Below are 24,363 nucleotides of genomic sequence, written 5' to 3' on the forward strand. Positions count from 1 at the left end.
TTTTTGTGAAATTATCTGCTCATTTGTTGTCTTCGGCAATAGCAGTAGGGAGCTTCTTCTACAGCAGCTAGCAGACAACTTATTCTAGAAAGACAGCCCTCTGTGAGAAAGAGGCTAACAGCCATAATAATCCTGAGTGATTTGGCTGAGTACCATAGCTATAGAGATAAAGGAAAGGTAAACTTTTGTGCCAAGGACCACAAGATCATACCAAGAACCAGGACTGCACTAAACTCAAAGAGCTGATGCTCTGACCAGAGTACATATTTTATGAGGCTGTGGTTGCATGATAAAACCAATGTCTGGAGTTAGATCCAGGTCCAGATCGGAGACTCCGAGGGGGGGGGGCAGGTGATTGGAAGATAAACTTCTGCATAAGACTGGTGAAGAAAAGGAAAAGTTCTATTTTTGCCAGTGGCTCACCAGCACACATTCAACGACCTGGAGACACAGAAATAATCAGAGGTTATAAGACATCAGCACAAGAACTCCAGCAACACTGGACAAGATCAGAGCACACTTTGGGAGAATGGATCAGTCATCAACCTCTTCTGAGCTTTATTGGTTTTGTTTCCAAGTAAGACCTTGACCTATATCTATGAAAAAGAAAGGTACAAATGGCAGCTTTAATGACGAAGAGACGCAATTAAACATAATAAATTGTTCCCATCTTTTATTTTAAATGATACAACCTAAAGTTACTTGGGAAGAAGCAACCTCCATTGAGGTATTGCCCAGATCAGATTGTCATGTAGTCATGTTTCTGAAATATTGTCTTGATGATCAATGTGGGTGACATTTTCCCTAGGCAGGTGGCTATAGCAGTCTAAGCAGTCTGGCTAACCATGAGCCATAGATAGAGCCTGGAAGCAGGATTCCTCTAAGACTTCTGGCTCCAGGCTCCTGCCCTAAGTCTGTGCCTTGACTCCCCTCAGAAATACAATGTGACCTGGAAGTATAAGCTTTTTTTTACCTCTAAATTGCTTTTTTTTTTCTCATGGTTTTATTACAGCAACAGGAAAACAAAACATAAAAACAAACAAACAAAAAAACCAAAAATCCAAACCCATGAAAAATATTTTAACTTGATTTTTTTTTTTCTTGACAAAGTCATGTGCATTACAAGTTCATGAGGTAAAAGAACATGATGTGTCTGCTAAGTAAAAGACAACCATCCAGGTCAAAAACATGTTTAATGTCAACAGAGTAGCTACTGAACATGCTGCAGAGTCTGCTATTGTTCTGATGAGATTTACTGTGTAACAGATGACCTACAGATAAATAGGCAATTATAATACAGTGTCATAACCTATGAGTTGACCTGTAGAAAGATACTTGATAAGCCAGGGAAGGTTCAGTCCTTGAATGAGAGCTTTATAGCTAAGCTTTAATAGAAAGGAAGAGAAATTTGTCAGGTGAAAATGAGGGAAGGTGGCGATGAGGTCCTTGTGCCATTGGCTGGATGAGATTTGACTCCCACTATACATAGAGCATGAGGTAGATGATCTTGGATCAGATTCCAGAGGACGGAACAGGAACTAGGTTACAGTGATCTTGAAAATGAGGTTAAGTTGCAAAAGCGTCTTGCAAAGTTAGACTCAGCTGACACAATTCTGAAATGTAAATTATTTGGGGAAATATCTGAAAAAATGCAATGAAAGTGAGAAAGGAAACTTTCTTGGTAGAAGTTTATTAAAACTATAGGCCCTTGGTAGTTATCTGTATTTCCTGTGTTAAGAATAATTTTATTTTTAGATTAAATATAATGGATTTTCTATTAGTTTTATAGATTGAGGGCAACATATTTGAATAAAATGTAGCAGTTTTAATGTATAATCTGCTTTCAGTCCTTCTGAAGATATATCTATTTACCTTACTCCCAGGAGAAGAGCTTTAACATGCTGTTTATGTTATGGCCAGTAATTTTTGTAGTTCATACAGTTGTAGATCTCTGATTTACTTCTTGGGACATAAAACACAGGTGTACTCAAATGCAGAAGATTTCTATCTTACAATAGAAGGAAATGATCTCATGTTAACCTTTTGGTTTATTGGAGACTTACATGGAATAGAATAATTCTACATATAGCTACTTATTTCTTTATTGGGCCCAGGAATGAGGCAAGGTTTTTTTATGGGATGAAAGGTCATAGATATTTCCTCTCTGCTTAGAAACATTTATAAAATAGCTAACCACTCAGTCCACAACAGGTTTAAGGTCAACAAGGCACAGGCATTATTATGCTTGACTTTGAAACAGCTATTGTTCTCATGGAATTGCAATGTAATAGGTCATCTAACAGGTGACCAACAGGTAAACCGATAATTATAATACAGTGTCACAAGCCATAGAGGAGTCTACGGAAGGAAAAGCTAATAGAGGTTTGGGGTTAGATATTTCCATCTCCCAAGAAATAAGGACATAATTAGAAGATGTTTAATAGGATCATAAAGTAACTTGGGATGTTAATTATGACCTTCTGTTTAAACTTCATTGAGTTTCACAGTAAATGCTGAACAGCTCAACAAGATAAAACATGTATTAGGATAGGTTACAATCTTAGCCAGAGGATATTATTGTATGTGTAAATCTGACAATGATCTTGTGAGACAATCAAATATATTTAGATTGTGAAAGTTGTTCAAAGAACAAGACTTGCAAAAGTGTCTGCATGTGGAAATGGAAATGGAAGGAAAGCATGCCTTCCACACAAATAGAGGTATTTTTCCAAAAGGTGGAGAAGTTATAGCTACCACTTGTAGTGGACACATAAATGTGCTCTATATTTAATATATTTCCTTACACTTTGAATTTTACTTGTTTGTCTATGACTAAAAATTAGTATTGGGCTGGGTGTCGCGGAGCAAGCCTTTAATCCCAGTTCTCCAGAGACAGAGACAGATTGATCTCTCTGAGTTTGATCCTTGTCTGGTCTACTTAGTATGTTCCAGGATGGCCAAGCCATGTAGCAAAACTCTGTTTCAGGAAAATAACAACAACAACAACAACAACAAACCAAACTAGTACTGGTACTCATAGCTTTCTTTGAGGAGTACAATAAATTTCTTTTTTAGATTTATTTTAATTATTTATATGTCTGTGTGTAGGTGTGTACACATAAGTGCAGGATCTGGCAGAATACAGAAGCACCAGGGACTCTTGAAGCTGGAGTTACAAGCAGTTGTCATTAGCCAAAAGTAGGTGCTAAGAACCAAACTTGGGTCTTTTGCAAAAATCACTCATATCTGCTCATCTATCTCTTCAGCCTCACCATGAAAATTTTGATTTCCACAGGAAATTTGGTAAAATTCCTGAACAAGTTTCCTATTCTCATTCTGAATGACTGCCCCTTGTTTAAAGGTCCAAAGAGGTTTCACAGTGTGTGCAAAACCAGCCAGACTTGGATACAATACTGGTCACAATGCAAGAGCAAATGTGGAGGTAGTTGTTCATAGTGAAAAGCACAAGACCTGACATAAGCTTGAGGTGACATCTCTCTTACTCTGCAAACATGCTATGTAGAGTATTGCACCTTACCCATGAAAAGGGCAGGAAAGATTCTTTCTTAACAAACGTCCGCTTGGGGCTGAGGAAAGGAGCAGGGTTAAAAGCATCTGGTGTTTCCCACTGTGTTTGATCCTGAAGTACTGACTTTAACAGGGTGATGATCTCTGTGCCCTAAAAATAAAAAATGCGCTTAGTGGAAAGAACTAAATTAATTTTTTTTTCTAAAAGATCTCTCTCCAATGATGCATTATAACCATTGTTAGTAACTTTCCAGCTATGGGATGTTCTGGAAGAAAATGAAGTGGTCAGGGAAAGCTTTAAGTTTAGTAATGAATGCTCATTTTAGTCACTAAAGTTTCTGTAGTTCCTAACTAAAAGCAGGGCCTGGGAATGAGCCTTTACTGTGTATTGGTCATGTGATCATGGCAGATTTCACAGATTCGCCTACGTGACCTAGGATGGTCTTGAGCTCACTATGTAGCCCAGGCCAGCTTCAGACTTAGGATGTTCAGCCTTGTGTGTACTGGACTTACAGTATGGCCCACCACAGTGAGTTTGTTAAGTTTTAATAAATTCTCTTCTAAATCTGTATGGGGGAAATTAAGTGGTCCTTACTGGGGTGTAGGTTGTAGATGAAAGGATACAAATGAAAAAAATCTGGCAAAATTTCTGGAAAGTTCAACAGCTTACTGAAAGTTTGCTCTTATATCCCCAAGTTCTATGACAGTGGATGTCAAGCCAAGAGAGATCATATAGGCAGATTTTAAGAAATAAACTTCTCTGCTTTCATATCAGGCCATGTACTGTAGAACTTTCTATAAATGAAGGGAGTGGCTTTAATTGTATAGGAAAAGACATTCTGAGGATGAAAGCAGACAAAACAAAGTCAAATAATAATTAAAGCAGAACTCTGAGTAGCAGCTGTAACTTAGACGTAGGAATGCTTGCCTTATATACACAATATTGAAGCTTAGTCATCAGGAAATAAATTAATTGATCAAAGAAAATATTTCTATTTTCTCTTGATAGCTATATCTTTAATAGGACTTTGGTATATAATATAATATTGTGCTTAACTATTTTATGAAATGAAGTCTTCATGAATTATTATTTACTCAAGTAGTCAGTTGAGTAAAAGTATTTTGTTTTAAAACATGGATGATCTATCTATCTACATATCGATCATCTGCATATATATTTAACTGGATTATATTCTCTGCTTTACCTTCACCTAAGTGCTGATTGAGATGTGCCAACACTGAGTCTTCCTCCTAGTCGCATAGCACATTAATTATACCCTCCCCCCTGCACCTGCAAAGCCCCTTTCAACAACAGTGTTTTATGTGAATTTGAGCACAGTAAGTGGCTAAATATAAAACCCTACCACTTTACTGTTTCTTGTAGATAACATTTAATACTGTTTTTCTATTTTTCACTTTTGCTATGGTTTGAAGGTGAGGAGAGCCTTCCAACGGTCCTATGTTCATGGCTTGTTTCAGAGGGCATGCTAGAACATTTATGGGATGAGGACTATGGGTTGCTTCATTTTTATACCAGTGGGTGTGTTCTCTTCAAGGGAATTGTGGGAATCTAGTCTGTTGGTCTTTCCTGCCACACCCACTCCAGTAATGACTGCGTGACAGGCCCAAAAGGTTGGATGCAGTCCTGAGGCGAAAAGCAACGTGGCATTGGTAATCTTCATGACATCATAATAAAATATGCATGACAGCAAAGTTTGGCATGAAGGTGCATCCGTATAGGTATATACATGATTGTATGGGATGATGGGATTAAAGCATGGAGGTACTGATGGAAAGAACCTGCCTTGGAAAAACTCAGGGTTCAGGGCTTAGTGTGACACAGCTTACTGGAAAGGTTAGTTCCTTCAGAGAGCAACCTTTTATTTCTAAAATGGCTTAAATTCTCTGAATCTCATTTTTTTCTCAATTATAACATAAAATAGAATATCTTATAAAGTGTTAGAGGACAGTCATCAGTGGCACATACACACACATGCATACACACATGCACGAACCCACACAAACACAAACACACAGTTATCTTGTTTTGACTGATGGCGAGGGAGGAAGGAGAGAGATGATAAACAGAGAGGAGAGTGACCAGTGTTAGAAGGAGAAAGATAGGCCTAGACTGTCATTGAACTTCAGTCTCAGTACTTAAATGATTGTGAACATTGGGAATATACTCTCTCATTTCTTCTGATTAAGTCCTTACCTTTGGAATATAGTAGTTTTTAAATGCAACGTCTGTGGTTGTCTCATGGAGTAGGATTGTGGGAAGGATGTTAGCAACTTTCTGTATTTCGTGAATTACAGTGTTTGTGTAGGGCATTTGAATTCGGTGCTCAATTCGAGGCTGAGCTGAGCCCACAACTTTGATGATCTCACCATGGACATTTTCTGGATACAAAGCAATTAAGAGATTAATATCCAGCCTGGACATGAATTCAAGTGATTTCACATGTTTCTTTACACATACACTCAAACCCAAACCCAAATGCCCTCTTAATTTGGGTGCTTTTATCTGTATCTCTCCTACTTGTTTTTTTTTTGGGGGGGTGGGTGGGAGGGCAGGCTGAGAAGACGGGTTCAAGACAATATTTCTCTGTGAACCCTGGCTGTCCTGGACCTCCCTCTATAGACCAGGCTGGTCTCAAACTTACAGAGGTCTACTTGTCTCTGCCTCCCAAGTGCTGGGATTAAAGGCATGAGACCCCATTACCTTCCTTCTGTTTTAAGGTTGCTCTGGGAACGATCATGGGAAGATTTCAAACCATTTCAGGATACTTAAAGAACAAATCCTATTTTCTTCTGAAAAATAATTTTTGAAAGATTTATTTGATTTTTAGCTGCATGTATTTGCATGTTCATGTATGTGTGTGTGTGCGCACATGTGCATATGTGTCTATTTGTGGGTATGTGAATGTGAGTTCAGGTGTCCATGGAGTCCAGAAGAAAGTGCCCTGGGAGCTAGATTTAGAGGCAGTTGTAATCTGTCTAAAGTGAAAACTGAGACCTGAAGTGTGATCCTCTGCAAGAACAGTATCCACACTTAATCGCTTAGCCATCATTCCAACACTGAAGCTCCTTCTCTTATTCTAAAAGGAAGCTAATCACACAAGCTATTGTCAAGGGTGAAATTTATAGATATCCAGTGTGACTGTAGGATTCTGCATTTTTGATTCCAAGATATGCTTCTTTTCTTTCATTTGGGGAATGCTCTGAATCTTGGAGACTTACTCTGGACCTCAGGGTATCGCATCATGAGTATAATTCCCCAGTGCAGTGTGGAGGCTGTGGTCTTGGTTCTTGCTGTAAATAGGTTACTAACAAGGGCTAACAAATTTTCTTCATTGAAATGGTCAGCAGATGTATTGTTTTCCTAAAAGGTTAAAACATGTCATTAGCCATGGGATAATTTCATCATGGATAAGTCATAAAACAATTACCATGAATTTAAAAACAGTAGGTATTGCATTCTTCAATTTAGAGGAATTGCCCCTTATTATGCAGCTGTCATTCAGAGCTTGAGGATTGATGTACATCCCAGATGCTAATGGTGGTAAATAATTCTGAAAATAACAAAGACTGTTTCTGTTTAGGAAACTTCAAAGTTAGTTTTCAGTTGAGTTATTAAAATATTCCCCACACCAGGCAGTGGTGGCACACACCTTTAATCCCAGCACTTGAGAGGCAGAGGCAGGTGGATTTCTGAGTTCAAGGGCAGCCTGGTCTACAGAGTGAGTTTCAGGACAGCCAGGGCTACACAGAGAAACCCTGTCTCAAAATACAAAAAGGACCAAATAAATAAGTAAATAAATTCTCCACACTATCTATTTCTCTTTATTTTCCCAGAGGATAATGTAGAATTCAAGCAATAATAAACAGCATCTTCAGAGTCTATAATGTACTCACTATCAATCTGGGTCCAGCCAACTTTCTTCTTTGAAGGAATGTTTGGCCTCTACAAGCAATTAGTTAAGTAGTAAATATTGGCTAACGAATCCTCCCAGGAAAACACTATTCCCTCCTTGCTGTCTGACTAGAAATGCATTGATGAGACTTCTGGGATCGCTTTTGTTAAGATTATGGCGATGTTCTAGGAAGGTCATCCTTGTGAAGGAAAATAATTCAACTCTGTTCTTCAGTACCTTCTTCTAGCTTCTTAGGAGAAATCCCAGAATAGGAAACATATTTAAAAGCTAAAAGAATATAAAAAGAAAGTACTTTAAATATGGGAACAAACTAGGTAGGACAATGTAAGTGGCATATTATTATTGGAAAAAAAATCACAAAATTAACAACTCAGTTAACAATTAACAATTCAGTTTTTGCTTCATACAACTTAATGAAAAAAAAATCTCATCTAAGGTTGTATGAGATAGTTGCCTCCGCCTGTTCTAAGTACCTATACTAACAGTTTACCTGCATTCATAGAAAAAGCTTAAATTGTTCCAAAAGTGAAATGATATAATTGGCTATATTGGTACTACTCAAAATTTAATATTTTCCTGGATCTGGAAGATGAAAGCTGTTTTTTTTTTTTAAAGTGTGAATGTTGTTTACATGTATATCTGTGTACTACTTGTATATCTGATGTCCACAAAGCTCAGAAAAGTTCATCTGGGTGGCTGGTGAGATGGCTCAGTGGGTAAGAGCACCCGACTGCTCTTCCGAAGGTCCTGAGTTCAAATCCCAGCAACCACATGGTGGCTCACGGCCATCCGTAATGAGATCTGACGCCCTCTTCTGGTGTGTCTGAAGACAGCTACAGTGTACTTACATATAATAATAAAAAAAAAAAAGATAGAAAAGTTCATCTGATCCCATGGAATTGGAGTTACAGCTGCCTGTGATCCACCATGTGGATCCTAAGAAAGGAACTTGGATTCTTTGGCAGAACAGCCAGTGCTCTTTTCTGTTTACTTATTTCTCCAGCCTCCAGAAGATGCAGCTTCCAATGACAAAAGAATCAGATGGCCAAGCCATTATTAACATGTATAGATCATCATAAACATAGAGATAGTATTTAGTTTAGCACTTTCTCTTTATGTCCTTGTTCTCCTTGTTAAAACCCTTTCTCCTAATTGAATTCTACCATGAGTTCTTTAATTGATATTTAGTTCATACTTCATAAATGATAATTGATGTAGGCAAACAACTCATGGCTACATGTATACTATACACCAAAGCCATCTGACTTTAGTGTGGCTCACAATCCATGGATTAAGGTATTTATTGCAGTACCTTATGGTGAGAGGTCCATCAGATACACTAAACAAGTATGTTTATCATAGCATTACACTTAGAACACACTGACATTCTTTTCATAGTCTCTTGAACCATAGAAGAATTGAGTAAGGAAAACAAATCAAATAAAGATGAAACAGTTACCACAATACTAGGGTTTCCAATGAGTTTCATGTTTTTGCCAACTAAGGTTAAGAGTCTCAGGAACTGGGAATCTTGGTAGTCAAACCACTTCCCAAGCAGCACGGACACAATGACATTAGTGATAGAAGCCTTCAGTAATCTTTACATACCCAGAACTAACCCAGTTCCAGACGGATTGGGACAGTCTACCCAGTAAAGAGTTTCTTTCTTTCTTCTTCTTTTTTTTTATTAGATATTTTCTCCATTTACATTTTAAATGCTATCCCCAAAGTCCCCTATACCCTTCCTTGCCCTGCTCCCCTACCCACCCACTCCCGCTTCTTGGCCCTGGCATGCCCCTATACTGGGGCATATGATTTTCACAAGACCAAGGGCCTCTCCTCCCATTGATGGCTGACTAGGCCATCCTCTGCTACATATGCAACTAGAGACACAGCTCTGGGGGGGGGTACTGGTTAGTGCATGTTATTGTTCCTCCTATAGGGCTGCAGACCCCTTTAGCTCCTTGGGTACTTTCTCTAGCTCCTTCAGTAAAGAGTTTCAAAGAAGGATTATTTGTGATTGTGCCTTTCATGGACTTGTGACATTTATAGCTTTGACTTTGACTCAGATTTTGGCTCAAATGCTCAGATGGCCACAAAAAAAATCTTCAGTGGACATGTGAAAGAAAAAATGGACATTCAGCTTCGCTAAAGAAATAATAATGTGGTAGAGGCATTTAACATTTATGGGTGTACCTGGGTGCGCAATGTGCATATAGGGGGTTGTTGTTAAGGTACAGTATATGGGAAAATACCATTTACAGTCATAGACTGCATTGAAGTTTGGAGTATAGCATTCTACTATATTTGGATGTTTTCTGCATCATTGAAATCTGCACAAGAGTGTGAAATCAGACCTGGTTTTGCAGATCTGTATCCATGTTACTGCGGGGGCTGTGGTAGGAAGCACTACTATTCTAGGCTTCCCAGGGATGTAGAATGAGTTCAAGCCCAGCTTAATAACCTAGTCATTACGTCCCAGTGGGACCCAGTTCCAAAATAAAAAGTAAAGGGAAGACTGTAGGAGTAGCTTAGTGATCAAGAGCTTCCTCAGTGTGCACGGGCCCTATGTTCATATCCCTAATATACATACACAAGTCACCTGGATTATAGGAATAGTAAGTACATATCAGTAGGCAAATATTGTTTATTCATTCATTTATTTATTTGTAAAAATTATCAGATTGAGTGCATTGCAAGAAGGCTTTATAATGTTGGGTATTAACTAGAATACCACCCGCAAACAGGCATATTTATTTATTTATTTATTTATCTATTTATTTTTGAGCATACTCTCACTATGTAGCCCTGGCTAGCCCAGAGCTTGTTATATAGCCTGACTGGCCTCAGACTCATAGAGATTCATCTGCCTCTGCCTCTTAAATGCTAGAATTAAAAATTCATGACCAACAGTCTTAGTTACTTTTCTACTGTTGTGAAAACTCCACGACCAAAGTAATTTATAAAAGAAAGCACTGAATTTACAGCTTCAGAGGGTTAGAGACTATTACCATTATGGGACAGGAATGACAGCAAGGAGGCAGTCATGCTAGTAGGGCAGTAGCTTAGAGTTTACGTTCTTTTCTTCCTCTTCCTTCTTCGTCACCTGCCTCTACCTCTCAAGTGCTGTATTAAAGGTATGTATGTGTCACTGTTCCTGGTATGAGCTGAGCTTATATTCTTATCCACAAGTAGGAGGCAAAGATAGCTAACAATCTCAAAGCCTACACACCTTCTCCAATAAGGCCACATTTCCTAATCCTTCCAAGACAGTTCCACCAACTGACAACCAAGTATTCAAATATCCTATGGGGGCAATGCCCATTCAAAACCCTACGCTGATATCACTATGATCAAAAATTAAGTTAATGAGGCACTAACAAATTTGTTTGATCACTATGTGTGATATAGACACCCTTAGATTGAAAACATAAAGACAAAGAGTAAACTATCCATTTTACACTTTGTTTCCATGAATCATGGAGAGTTAAGTGAAAACATGAATGGACACAAGGGGTGTGATCTAGTCACAATAGATACTTAGGAAACCCAGGGAGGGTCCTCAGATTCCTACTGTCATCCATCTGTGTATTGCTTCCTCTAAGGGACAGAGCAGAGCTCCTTCTAAAATGTGAGTCTTGGGATCAGATATGTAATTTCTTTGTAGCCAACTCAGAAATGTCAGTGAAGGTTAGAATGATGTTTCCTGGCTTGCTTTGAGCAAAAGGGTTTCCTGAAGTTTCAATTTTCATAGCTTCTGTTTGAGAGGGGACATCAGGGAAAAAAAAAAAAAAAGGAAAGGCATGAAAAGGGACCTGGAGGAGCTGTCTCATTGCCAAGCATCATTTGATGTAAGGCTTGGCATCTGCTCACACATCTCCAATGGCTGGTAGTTGGTAATCATTTTTTAGAGTGCCCTAGTCTGCAATTGGTGCTATCCTTTAGAAATGAGTACTTACTTCCCTTGTCTGGACAAAAGTTAAGCATCTCCTTTGCAATAAAGCACCCTCTGGCATTAAGATGAAAACATTATAGCCTAAAGAAGATCAGGTAAATCCCAAAGATTAAAAAAAAAAAAAAAAGATACACTTGAGGAAGACCTGAGAATCCAAGCCTTGGGTAGGAAGTAGTGGCTCACAGGCTTTAACTACTGAGCCAGCCTTTTTGCTGAGTTCTCCCTTCCTAAGCAACACTCTGTTGCCTCCTCTACCTGTATCACCCTCCTCCTGGCAGCTGTCCAGATGGAAGGCTTCTCTGTTCTGTAGCCCAAAGCATCTTTTATCTGTTCTCCAAGTTACTATGAGGTGTCAGTTTTTAAATTCTTTTATGTGGTTGAAAATGCCACTCTGCTCCCCAGAAGCTATGTATGATGTCAGTGTTAATTTCTCAATATGGGAAGACTGGGTTACTGTTATGAGAATATTATTGTACTTTGAGAATAAAAGGACAGGACATTTTCAAAGCATTTTCAAAGAGTTCAAAATGTATTTTATATAAAAATTATTTTTAATAGATTCATGTATGTAGGGAAAATAAGGGAAGGGAGGGAGGGAGTGGAAGAAGGACAGAAAAGGAGGGAGGGGAAGGAAAGGAAAGAGAAAGAGAGAGAGGAGGGTGGAAGGGATGGAGAGGGAGAAGGAGAGGGAGGAAGAAGGGGGAGAGGAGGAGGAGAAAATATAAACAAATGTTTACAGTAGGTGTGGACAGTATTAAAGTAGACTGCACTAGGTATGTATATATCTTTGGAATTTTTCTAAAGGTTAAATTATGTCAAACTAATTAAATGAATATATCCTTTATTTATTTATTTATTTATTTTTCATGAAAAGTTGGTGTGGATAGCCCTGGGACTAATTATATTTGATGTTAATTCTGTTCTCCTGTGAGTGGCTGTGAACAAGGAATGAGTCAGCACTCAGGTGATTTCCTGTAAACCTGCTTCCCAGCTTAATTTGTAAAATAAAGGAGATCTGAAGATTGGGCAGATAATAGGGAAAGTGGAGCAGAAGGAGGGGGAGAAGGAGAAAATGGAAGAGGGAGAGGACACAGAGGAGGAGGAGGAAGAAGAAGAAAAGCAGAGCAGAAGCACATGGCCTGGAAAAACTGCAAGTTCTAAGAGGTCTCGTAAGCTGTGGAAGATGGTAGTGTAGGGGTAGAACTGCCCAATCTAGGTGCACAGCATGTAATCTTATTAACTGTGTTGTGTTTTCATTGCCGGGGCATATTTGGGAGGAGATTTACCGCAACAAAAAGTGACATGGCATTTTTGTTGCACATACCTTTGTGAGATTCAAAGCACTGAATGAGATGCTGGCATTCTGTTACAATCCTGTCTTCTGTAATTCGCTTGCCCATTAAGAAGTTCCTTAAGGTGGTCAAGCTGAATCTCCTCATTGTTTTCCAGGATTCACCATGAGCATAGGCAATTCCTTAGAGAGAAAAAGAGTGTTTAAGTTACCTCCAACAGTTTTAAATTTAGTGCTCAGCGACAAATAAAAATTATAAACAAAAGCTTTGGTGTTCCCTCCTCCAAATAAGGAAAGAATGGGATTATGGTAGAATAAAAAATGATGGAGGATTTATCTTGCATATTTGAAGTCCTAGTCTTGTTTCTCAGGAAGCCAAAAAAGAAAACAAACAAAGCCAAACCAGCACCAAGTGTAGGAAGTCTCTTGCTTTCATTTCTTAAAGGATTTATTGTAGAAACCATGGTAAATACTTTCCTTTCTTTTTTGAAATGCATACAAATATTTCTGAAAACCAAGTCATCATTTTGTCTAGATGTCCATTTAATTAGAATCTTTCCAAAGGTCTGGAGACAGGTCAGAAATGACCAGGGATGTAAAATCCGTGCTTCTCAGCTTTTATGTGTAGGTAGGAGCCAAACTTTGAGGGCAAGCTTTACTCTAACTCTCAAAAGTAGCTTTTGTCATAAGTGTGTGATGACTTTGTTTTCCTTTATATGGGGCTAATTAGCAAAGACAATATCTTGAGTAATAGCTAATATTTTATTCCTGAGAATATGCATGCAATGTGAACATATTGATTCCAGAATGTAAAAGGCCTTTTTTCTTGTTTCTTTCTTCTTCTTCTTCAGTAAGAAGATTTTAAAAAAAGATTTATTTATTATTATATCTAAGTACACTGTAGCTGTCTTCAGACACTCCAGAAGAGGGAGTCAGGTCTCATTATGGATGGTTGTAAGCTACCATGTGGTTGCTGGGATTTGAACTTAGAACCTTCAGAAGAGCAGTAAGTGTTCTTAACCACTGAGCCATCTCTCCAGCCCGATATTTTCCTTTCCTTGTCAAACAACAAGGACTTTTGGGGTTGGAAAACACACACACACACACACACACAAACATATGTATATATGAATTCAAAACATATATATGAGCTATAGTTAGCACATGAAGCCAATAAACATCCTAGGTTAAGAATGATTTAGAAACACGCGCACACACACACACACACACACACACACACACACAGTGAGTGATCATTTATGTGTTATGTCTTACCTCTAACATGGTTGATAAGGCCTCTTCAGGTTGAGAATGTGTAGATTTCCAATAACTGGCCAAGGTTTGGGTCCTGGAGGAGATTGATGTTTAGATCCTTTGGCCATAAAGACGTTAATATGTAAAATAAGAATGAGAATGAGCCCCAGAAGTGCAAGCATAGCAGAAAAGTCAAAGCCACTCATTATCTTTAAGCTGATATAATTATTAAGAGATCTTTCCAGCTAAAACCAGATAGAATCAACACTTCTGATGCAGATTGAAGACTTTGAGGTATTGCTAAGTTTGCTGTAACCATTATCTTTCACCTGTTTTATAAATAAGCCAAGATAAACCCTGTTTTGTATCCTTGCCCTGTTTTCATCTTTTACCTTTCCCCTTTCTCCTTCCAGTTCACCATATTCTGTCCAATAAAACCTGGGAGGATTTTCTTTACATCTAAAACTGGCATTAATCTTATGTTTCCTGTTTAATCCTGAACACGGTCTCCACACTTGCACAATGAGATTAATTGCATTGTTTGGCAAGTAGAGTGTGGCATGATCTCTGCATGGGTGGTTAGGTATGAAAACCACATCGAGAGGTTCAAGTTTCTTACACTGTTATGTGATCTTATTTCAAATTTAGTACTGAGAACAGACTCTTGTTCTGGTCTTCAGTAAATTAATGTTTTCTAAAAGTACCAGAGAGACTAGGGTGACTAGAAGGAAATGGAGGGACATGATAGTGTGTGGATATACTTGACTTATATTGCACAATTATATATGATTTTAAAAGAATATTTTTGAATATTTTCATTACTGTATGCTAATTCTAATAATTGGCATCAATTTTGTATTACACACATAGACTACAGTTTGATCACATTCTCTTTCCAATTCCCCTCTCATTTTTCTCCCACCTTTTACTGGTCCCTCCTCTTTCTAAATAGTTCTCTTTCTACTTCATGCCTTAAAAAAAATTTCAGCTTCTGTGCATGAGAGAAAGCATGTAATAGTTCATTCCAAGTCTTATTTATTATGATTAACATCATAAGGATATTTTATTTTTATTAACATCATAATTTTATTTTTATGCCTGAATAATGTTTTATTATGTATACATATTTCTTTTTTTATTTCCCAATTTTTATTGTATTAAAAGAATGGTTACATTTTATTTTATTTTATTTTAAATATTTTTTTATTACATATTTTCCTCAATTACATTTCCAATGCTATCCCAAAAGTCCCCCATACCCTCCCCCCCACTCCCCTACCCACCCATTCCCACTTTTTGGCCCTGGCGTTCCCCTGTACTGGGGCATATAAAGTTTGCAAGTCCAATGGGCCTCTCTTTCCAGTGATGGCCGACTAGGCCATCTTTAGATACATATGCAGCTAGAGTCAAGAGCTCCGGGATACTGGTTAGTTCATAATGTTGTTCCACCTATAGGGTTGCAGATCTCTTTAGCTCCTTGGATACTTTCTCTAGTTCCTCCATTGGGGGCCCTGTGATCTATCCAATAGCTGACTGTGAGCATCCACTTATGTGTTTGCTAGGCCCCAGCATAGTCTCACAAGAGACAGCTATATCAGGGTCCTTTCAGCAAACGCTTGCTAGTGTATGCAATGGTGTCATCGTTTGGAGGCTAATTATGGGATGGATCCCTGGATATGGCAGTCTCTAGATGGTCCATCCTTTTGTCTCAGCTCCAAACTTTGTCTCTGTAACTCCTTCCATGGGTGATTGTTTCCAATTCTAAGAAGGGGCAAAGTGTCCACACTTTGGCCTTCGTTCTTCTTCAGTTTCATGTGTTTTGCAAATTGTATCTTATATCTCGGGTATACTAAGTTTCTGGGCTAATATCCACTTATCAGTGAGTACATATCATTTGAGTTCTTTTGTGATTGTGTTACCTCACTCAGGATGATGCCCTCCAGGTCCAACCATTTGCCTAGGAATTTCATAAATTCATTCCTTTTAATAGCTGAGTAGTACTCCATTGTGTAAATATCTACATTTTTTGTATCCATTCCTCTGTTGAGGGGCAGGCATCTGAGTTCTTTCCAGCTTGGGACATCTTCTGGATATATGCCCAGGAGAGGTATTGCGGAATCCTCCGGTAGTACTATGTCCAATTTTCTGAGGAACCACCAGACTGATTTCCAGAGTGGTTTGTACAAGCTTGCAATCCCACCAACAATGGAGGAGTGTTCCTCTTTCTCCACATCCTCGCCAATGTATACATATTTCATTCCTTCCTTCCCTTTCTTTCTTCCTTGCCTCCTTTCTTCCTTTCTCTCCCTCCCCTCTTTCTCTTGCTCTCTCTCTTCCTCCCTCCATTCTTCTTTCTGTCTTTTTGTTTATATATTTTATTTATCGTGTGTGTGTGTGTGTGTGTGTGTGTGTGTGTGTATGCACTTTATGAAGAACAGATGATAGCTAGTGGTATGCAGTTCTCTTCTACCATATGGATCCTGGGTCATCAGACTTGGCACCATATCCTTTGACCTACTGTTCTACTTTGCTGACCTGCATACCATGTTTTCTTTATCTGTTTACCTATTCATGGTATATAGGGTGATTTCATAACTCAATTATTATGAATGACACAATAAGTGCTACCTACTATATTGTAACATTGGCTCCTTCACATGTTCACCCAGGAGTGCAGATGTATCATATGATATTGCTATATAGCTCACACTAGACTTAAACTGGCATCCTACCTGGCTCATCTCCTGGAATGCTTAGATTTCAGGTGTTCACTGCCTTGTTAATTTATATAACTTTCATTGAGCCTTTACTTCTCAGGCAATCCTGAAAAAATAATAATGGGATAGAACATAAGTCATTGAATCACTGTGATGGATAGTGAGGATGCATCCCTGGTGTACACATAAGGACCAGCATCCAGCGTCCATCCTTTTCCTTGTATGAACAAGTTTTCTTGTTTGTGTCTGCCTTTTTTTCTTGAGAGGAGTTTCTCTTTGCTGTCATCTTATTTTCCAGCTTTCTGTGCACTTTTAACCAGAAGGAATATCTTTTTAGTTCAATTGCTTAAGAAAGAAAATTGGCTTTTTCCTTTCTGTGTCAGAACTGTGACTTAATGCATTGTTTAACAAACTCTGGTGACTGATCTTTTCCACAATACTTTCTTGATAACACTTTTGCCCAGATGTTCACTTGTTATCACCATAATTCATAGAGAGGTTATCATTTGCTTTCTGTAATAAGTCAACATTCTTGAAAGTGAGGATGTTTCCTTTTTACTTTTCGTTTTATTTAATATGTACTTTTGAGAAAGGATCTCACTATGTGTCCTTAGCTGGCCTGGAACTCTCTATGAAGAGCAGGCTGTCCTTGAACTCACAGAGATCTTCCTGTCTCTGCCTCTTAAGTACTAAGTGCTGTGATTAAAGTCATGCACCACCATGCACACCTATTGTCCATTTTATTGTTGACCACCTCCCCACCCAGTGCTTAGGACAGGCCTCAGACCATAATGAATTTTGTCAAATTAGTAGTTAAATTAAAAACTAAATGAACGATTGATGGATTTCACACCTGTGATTAAAGACATGCACCACCATGTACACAAACTGTCCATTTTAATGCTGACCCACCTCTCCACCCAGTGCTTAGGACAGGACCCAGACCATAATGAATTTTGTCAAATTAGTAGTTAAATTAAAAATTAAATGAATGATTGATGGATTTCACACTTTTTGAAAAATCAATCTTAGGAACATTTGGTGGGTGAAAATAGTAAGCACAAAGAGATCAGGAAACTTGGTAAAGATGGTTAGCTACGTATCTTAGCAGGATTGCAATCACAACTTAAGCCTGTTCCTTCTGTGATGCTCTAATCATCACATATTTTAGTGATACAATACCAAATATTCCTCACACTAGCTAAAACTCTCTGCTTGGAAAGACATTGAACTGGAAGAATACAGTGTCAGGAAATCTCATTTGTCAGTAGTGATGAAAGTCTTCTCAATCCATGTCTTGGATATTTGAACAGTTTAAGGCAGCTACTGGCACAAAACAAAGAGTAGCACTTATTTGTATGGAATCTATCTGTACTCTAACTGTAATCTCAAAGACACATTTCCAGTATCATCAGCAATTATTAGAGTTGTTTTGAAATACAACGGATAAAAGTAAGACAAATAAAAGATTCCATGTCAAAATGGGGATATGTCAAGATGAAAATGATGTGTAGCCAATTCTTTCTGATTGTTATATAAAAATTTCTAGTACTATTATTTATTATGACCACACCATTATTATTCAGTGTTACAAATGAGCAAATGGAGGCTTTAAGGAGTTGAGTTATCTAATCAAGGTTAATGGGAGGATTCAAGTTCACCTGATTTGAATGCTTTTGATCTCTATAACATGTTGCTGGTTCTCAGAGGTGACAACGAGCACATCTGGCTCACATCTGGCCATGATTAATGTATCATCTGGAGACTGATTGTGACAAATAACACTAAATATTGCCATAATTGTTCCTTAATTGTTCTTCTAAATGTGTAGGGTAATTACTGGATATGATCAGATATGAATCTCTTGTCTGTGCCTTCATGGATTCTCTGATCCATGTGTGTCTATGTCTTAACTTCTTATAACTCCAGCCATAGTGAAATCCATAAGCTGTGTTCAAAAGTCATGGTCAAGAATCGAGTAATAAGAGGTCACAAAGCTTCCTTGATATAGACTATTGAACTGAAAAGTTTTATACTAAATGTGGGGACTTAGGTAAAGTTGTCCAATTGATATTTTTCTTCTTTCATTAAAGTTTGGATGCAAGTGATCCCAAAGTTCTTTCTACAGTTGTTTTTTATGCTTTAAAATGATGTCCTACTGCTATGGAGGTTGTGTTGAGTGTTTAAAATGGGTATAATATCTTCTCGTGGTCACCTCTCAAACACAATTTGTTGTCAGTATTCATGAGGTATGTCCAAAATTTTTCTTTTGTGAACACTAAGTATCATACTATGCTAATGACAGAAAGAGTCTGATATATCAGAGTGACCAAAAGTGTGACTTTTGAAAGACTTGAATTTGTATTCAGATTCTGTTTTTTCTTAGGCCACTTGTGGCAAAGTACTCAATCTGTCTGGCTTAATATGTACATCCTGAGTGTTTGTCAAAACTCTTACACAATCTAGGTCTTAGGTTAGAGCATCACCTACCTGGGCTTTTCAATATCAATCATTAATGAAGACAAGAGCCCACAAACTTGTCTACAGGCAAAGTTTTTAGGGATACTTTCTCAATTAAAATGCCCTCTTTTAAGAGATGTCTAGGTTTGTATATTGCCAGAAATAGTTTTTAAGAGTAAGTCTCCTCTGATTGACCCCTTGAGGTCCAAACATCCACAAACGTTGCCTGGGTTCCCTTGACCTTTTCCTGAACACATGTATCTCTATCCAAATATTATTTAATTCTTGTTATTTTGCAACAACAAATTATGGCTGCCAATACATTATTTTTCCAAAATTTGTGTCTTTCTAATGACTTAATTGAATGCTAAAATGGCCTTGAAAACCCTGAAACTTCGTACTTTTGGTTCATGCATTGTAAGAGTTCTTACTTGTCTTAACAATACTACTAAAATATAAGCATTGCATTACATTTTCAGTAGTATACAGTGTGTTTTGATTATATGTACCCCCCCCAATGCTTCTGAGATCCATTCCTCACTTCCATTCCCACACAACTTTGAGACAGATTTTTGTATGTTTTATTTTGTTTTTTTGAGACAGGGTTTCTCTGTGTAGCCTTGGCTGTGATATCACTCTGTAGACCAGGCTGGCCTTGAACTCAGATGCTTCTGAATAATGATCCCTAAAACTAACTTACTAACTAGATTCCTTCCTTTCTTGCTTCCTTCCTTCCTCCCTCCCTCCCTCCTTCCCTCCCTCCCTCCTTCCCTTTTTCCTTCCTTCCTTCCTTCCTTCCTTCCTTCCTTCCTTCCTTCCTTCCTTCCTTCCTTCCTTCCTTCCTTCCCTTTCTCCCTTCCTCCCTCCTTCCTTCCTTCCTTCCTTCCTTCCTTCCTTCCTTCCTTCCTTCCTTCCTTCCTTCCTCCCTTTTTTTTCTTTTTGTAAGTGGGATATTTGAAGATGTTGAAGAGACTATTCAGAATGTCAAGATCTACAAATTAATATTGTAAGATATATACCTCAAATATACATTCACAATCAATAAACTCAAAGAAATGTACTGTATGATCTTCCGATGAAGTCTCTGACATGGTGATGAAAATGATTCTATCAGAATAGTTTTGGACTGACATAGACACTTCTTCGGTCAGATGCTAAAGATATTATTATGGTTCATAATAATCTCATACATATACATCCTTTATTTTAAATAAGTGGCCCTGATATTTTTAACTTTGCTTATGTGCTTATTCAAAGATTATGGATGTGTTTGAGCAGTTGGCTTACACATGTTTTCTTTATTATTAGCTGACTGTAGGCAGTTTGTTGGAGTCCAGAAGGTTCACCATCATGAAGGACCCCATTACGGGATATAGAATTCCCTCCTTTGCAACATTTTATCTGTAGGAGGCACAACAGTTTTTGTATATCATCAACATGAAAATGGAAAATGAACTTTGGGCTAAAAATCACTTTCTTCCCGAAACCCAGTATACAGGGATTTCTCTAATGCAGAACGCACTGACTGTCAATGTCATACTGACCAGCAACTCTTGGATCATTATTTCTCAGTTGCTCATTCTTAAATAAAGTCTTGTAATAGTGCCTATTTTGTCTAAACACTTAGATGAATCGGACTAATAGTTCATAAAAGCATATACATACAGATTCATATCACTTATTTTCTCTGTTTCTGACAACAGAGAGGGTCATGGAGAACAAAAACCACAGTAACAATGATACAATTACCTTTACGTCCCGGAGGATAAATGCCATTTGAAGAAACTAGGACTTAAAGAAATGGCTGATTCCAGAGCTAACACAGGCAAACAAGAAACAAACACATAAGAGAAAGATCTAGAGAGCATCACAAAGAGGTTTACACTGGCCAAATCTGGAATAATGTCATGTTCACAACAGTTTAATAAAATCTTTTGTAAGGAATTGAATAAGAAATTATAAGTCTATAGGGGTATCAATTAGTAAATAAACACACTGAAAGCCTTAGGAGAAAGGTGCTGACACAGGGACCATGAGCATTTCACATTACTTGCCCACAAAAGAATAATTACAAAGTCAAAGCAACAAGTGATTTACTTATCCTGTGTGTATGCATACATGTTTGTGTAGGCGCTAGTGTGGGAGTGGATACAGATGCACAAGTGTGAGCATGCATGTGGAGGCCAGAGTCTAAGCTTGGGTGACATTCCTCAAGTACCATCTGTTTTGTTTTTTTTTTTTTTTGAGACATGGTTGCTCATTAGCCTTGAGCTCAGCAAGTAAGTTAGTCTGGTTAGCCCATGAGATCTGGAGATCTACTGCCTGTGTTACCCAGCACTGAGATTACAAAAGTATGTCACCAAGTGACTTCTGGGATAGAACTCATGTCCTTATACTTGCATGGCATGCGCTTGACTGACTGTATTGTCTGTTCTGTCTTCCCTGAACAAGAAACTTTAAGGAAGAGGGAAAAAATCAAATTCATCAGCGATCAAAGAACTATCATTAATGACAAAACAAGCTCAAAGCTTGTTCCATGCAGAAGGAAGCAACGTAATGCAGAACCTCACCTTTGCAATTAAAAAAAAAAAAGTTAAATTGCTGTTAATGTTGTATTGCCTGAATCTAATTTGTAAGGAAACACCAGATAAATCCAGATCAACTGGAGACAATGCAAGTGGCCTGTAGTTTTCAAAAGATCCAAGATCATGAACATCAGAAAGGTATAGAAGAAACAGTTAGAGGTTTCCAGATTGAAAGATTTGACTACTGGGAGAGGTGGAATGGCTTAGTGAATACAGTCATTTGTTGTACAAGCCTGACAACCTGAGTCCAATCCCTGTTTTCTGATAAAGGTGGAGGGAAGGAACCGACTTTATAAGACCCTGTTCGGCCTCCAGAAGTGTGATGCGGTACACGTTCACACCCATATTGTATGATACACACATGATAAGATTCCTTGGGATCTATCATGGCAGTGAGATGCAGCTCAATTGAGTCCCTGGGATAGTAGTGAAAAATCTGATCAGTTGTGAGCTTCAGAAAGACTAGTCAGGAACACTGATTCAGATGTTCCTGATTGTAGGAGATTTATAGCCTTTTCCCACTGAAGATTGCTGGTTGGTTTTCATTTTGGTTTTGTTGATAGTAATAATCTAGGAGAATTGTTTCCTGGGACTGGCCAGATGCTTGGTTTATTCAGAAAAGATTTTTTTGTCACTTACATTTTTGTGGTTTTAGTCATTTAGCCTTTGCTATGCAGCTCAGGTTGGCTTGAATTTATTGCCATCTTCCCACCTTGTTTCCTGATACTTGAGACTGTGAGCATGTATCAGTATTCCTGACTGCCTCCTGAACTGTGTCACTCAAGGTACATGAGTAGTGTGAGGTTAACCTTCTATAAGTAGTAAAGTAAGAAAACAACCTGTATAAAGGCCACACACCCAGAGAAGAGAATTAAAATAGGCTAATGTTTATTCTGAATAAAACTGGTTTGGAATAAAGGAGAACAATTGGGAAATATCCCTACCCCAAACAGCAGACTTTTCTCATCTTGTGCAAAAGCCAGCTCGAAGGCTGTAGAAACTAGAGCTAGAGAACTCCAAATTTGTGAAATTGTAAGTTTCACAAACCTGTCTGAAATTGCATCTAATGATTCTTGGTCACTCCTTCAGCTTTAGTCAAGAACAAAGACTGACAAAACTTCCTGAAACAAATCACATAAATAGATCTTGAAATTTTGTTCTATCATATGAACTGATGCAATAGATTATACACACTGAATTTTGTTTTTGTGGTGTGACATGAAAGTGATTAGGTTAATTAAGTGTTTAAAAAAAAAACAGAGTTTAGGCTTTAAACTTGAGTAAAAAAAAACACTGCTGCAAATAAATATGGTTAAAGTAATTAAGTCTTCAGTTCCTCATAGACACACCTGTGCACAGCCAGAATACAGGCACATACAATTTTGTTGGATCTACAAAAACGAACTTGATTTGAACAAGCAATATAATAGAGGTAGATAAAGTGAATAAATATAATGGAAATGGGGAAGGGAGAAGACTGGAGTAATACACTTTCCATGTGAATATCATGATAAACTCAGAGCAGATTTACCAAACAGGAAAAGTGAATTTATTTGAGTAGAAAACATAAATCCTCATATGAAAATAATTTACCAACTTTCAGAGAAAATAGATTAAATAGATGTGTACTATGCCTTTGATTACACTTATTGATATAGTAAAGGTTTTTTTCCCCATGAGAAAATAATCATTGGTTTCTATGTATTACCTTGGGCAACCCTATTAAAGACAGGAAGTGATTGTAATTACCTTATGCTGTGCCTTTTTAAATTTCAATGTTTTTTATTTCCTGTGATTAGTTTTGATAGATTCCTATGTTTAGTTTTTATCATAATGATAAAAACTAAACATATATTATTACATTGGTAATTATTAAATGGGTTCACTACAGTAACTCTGGACAAATTTGCTCAAGATTATGATTTGTTATTTCTTCCCAATAAAAATATCCTGTCCATTAAAGAATGGCAATGTACTACCATGAATAAAATAATGTTAACCCCGAGTGTAAAAAGCAAATTTTTGGAGCTCTAAGTCCTGTATTGAAGAAAGGTAAGGGAGAGTGTTCATAAGGGAGACATTGACACCATCAACTCTCTTATAACTTTGTGTCCTCCTATTGTCCACAATTTTCCCTATGATCATAGCAGGGCGCATATCTTTTTTGGTGTCTAGTTGTTTCCTGTTAAGATTTCAGGACTGGGGGATGGAAAAAATATCAAAAGCTCTAAATATGACAAATATTTCTTAATTTTTATAAAAATGGTTTAATATAACTGTGCTAGTCATTTTTTCAAAATGCAGTCTTTTAAAAGTTATACTATGCACAGGTCACTTGATTTTTATAGGGAATACATAAGTAATATGTTTTTAAATCACATTAGTATGAGGTGTGAGTGTATGTGCTTGGTAAATGGATTTAATCATATAAAGAAGAGATAAAGACAAACACCCCATTTTATATAACATTTAATCATTTAAAACTTTATAACAGATGGCTTTTAAACTCCTATTACAAATAAGAACCATAAAAAGAAATTAAGGATAAGAATATGCAAACAAACAACAGTATAACATTACTATGACTGTTTTTAAGATTTAAAAAGATGCTAACTAGAACATTACTATTGCTTTTTAT

General features: G+C 37.6%; 1 pseudogene; it reads right to left on the bottom strand.

Moving 5' to 3' along the window:
* Positions 1 to 234: 234 nt before the first annotated feature.
* Positions 235 to 14,169, bottom strand: LOC147000412 (cytochrome P450 2K4-like; annotated as a pseudogene).
* Positions 14,170 to 24,363: the final 10,194 nt, after the last annotated feature.

This window comes from Mus caroli, unplaced genomic scaffold (genome assembly GCF_978045245.1).
Source record: "Mus caroli unplaced genomic scaffold, Mus_caroli_1 scaffold_18, whole genome shotgun sequence".
NCBI lineage: Eukaryota > Metazoa > Chordata > Mammalia > Rodentia > Muridae > Mus > Mus caroli.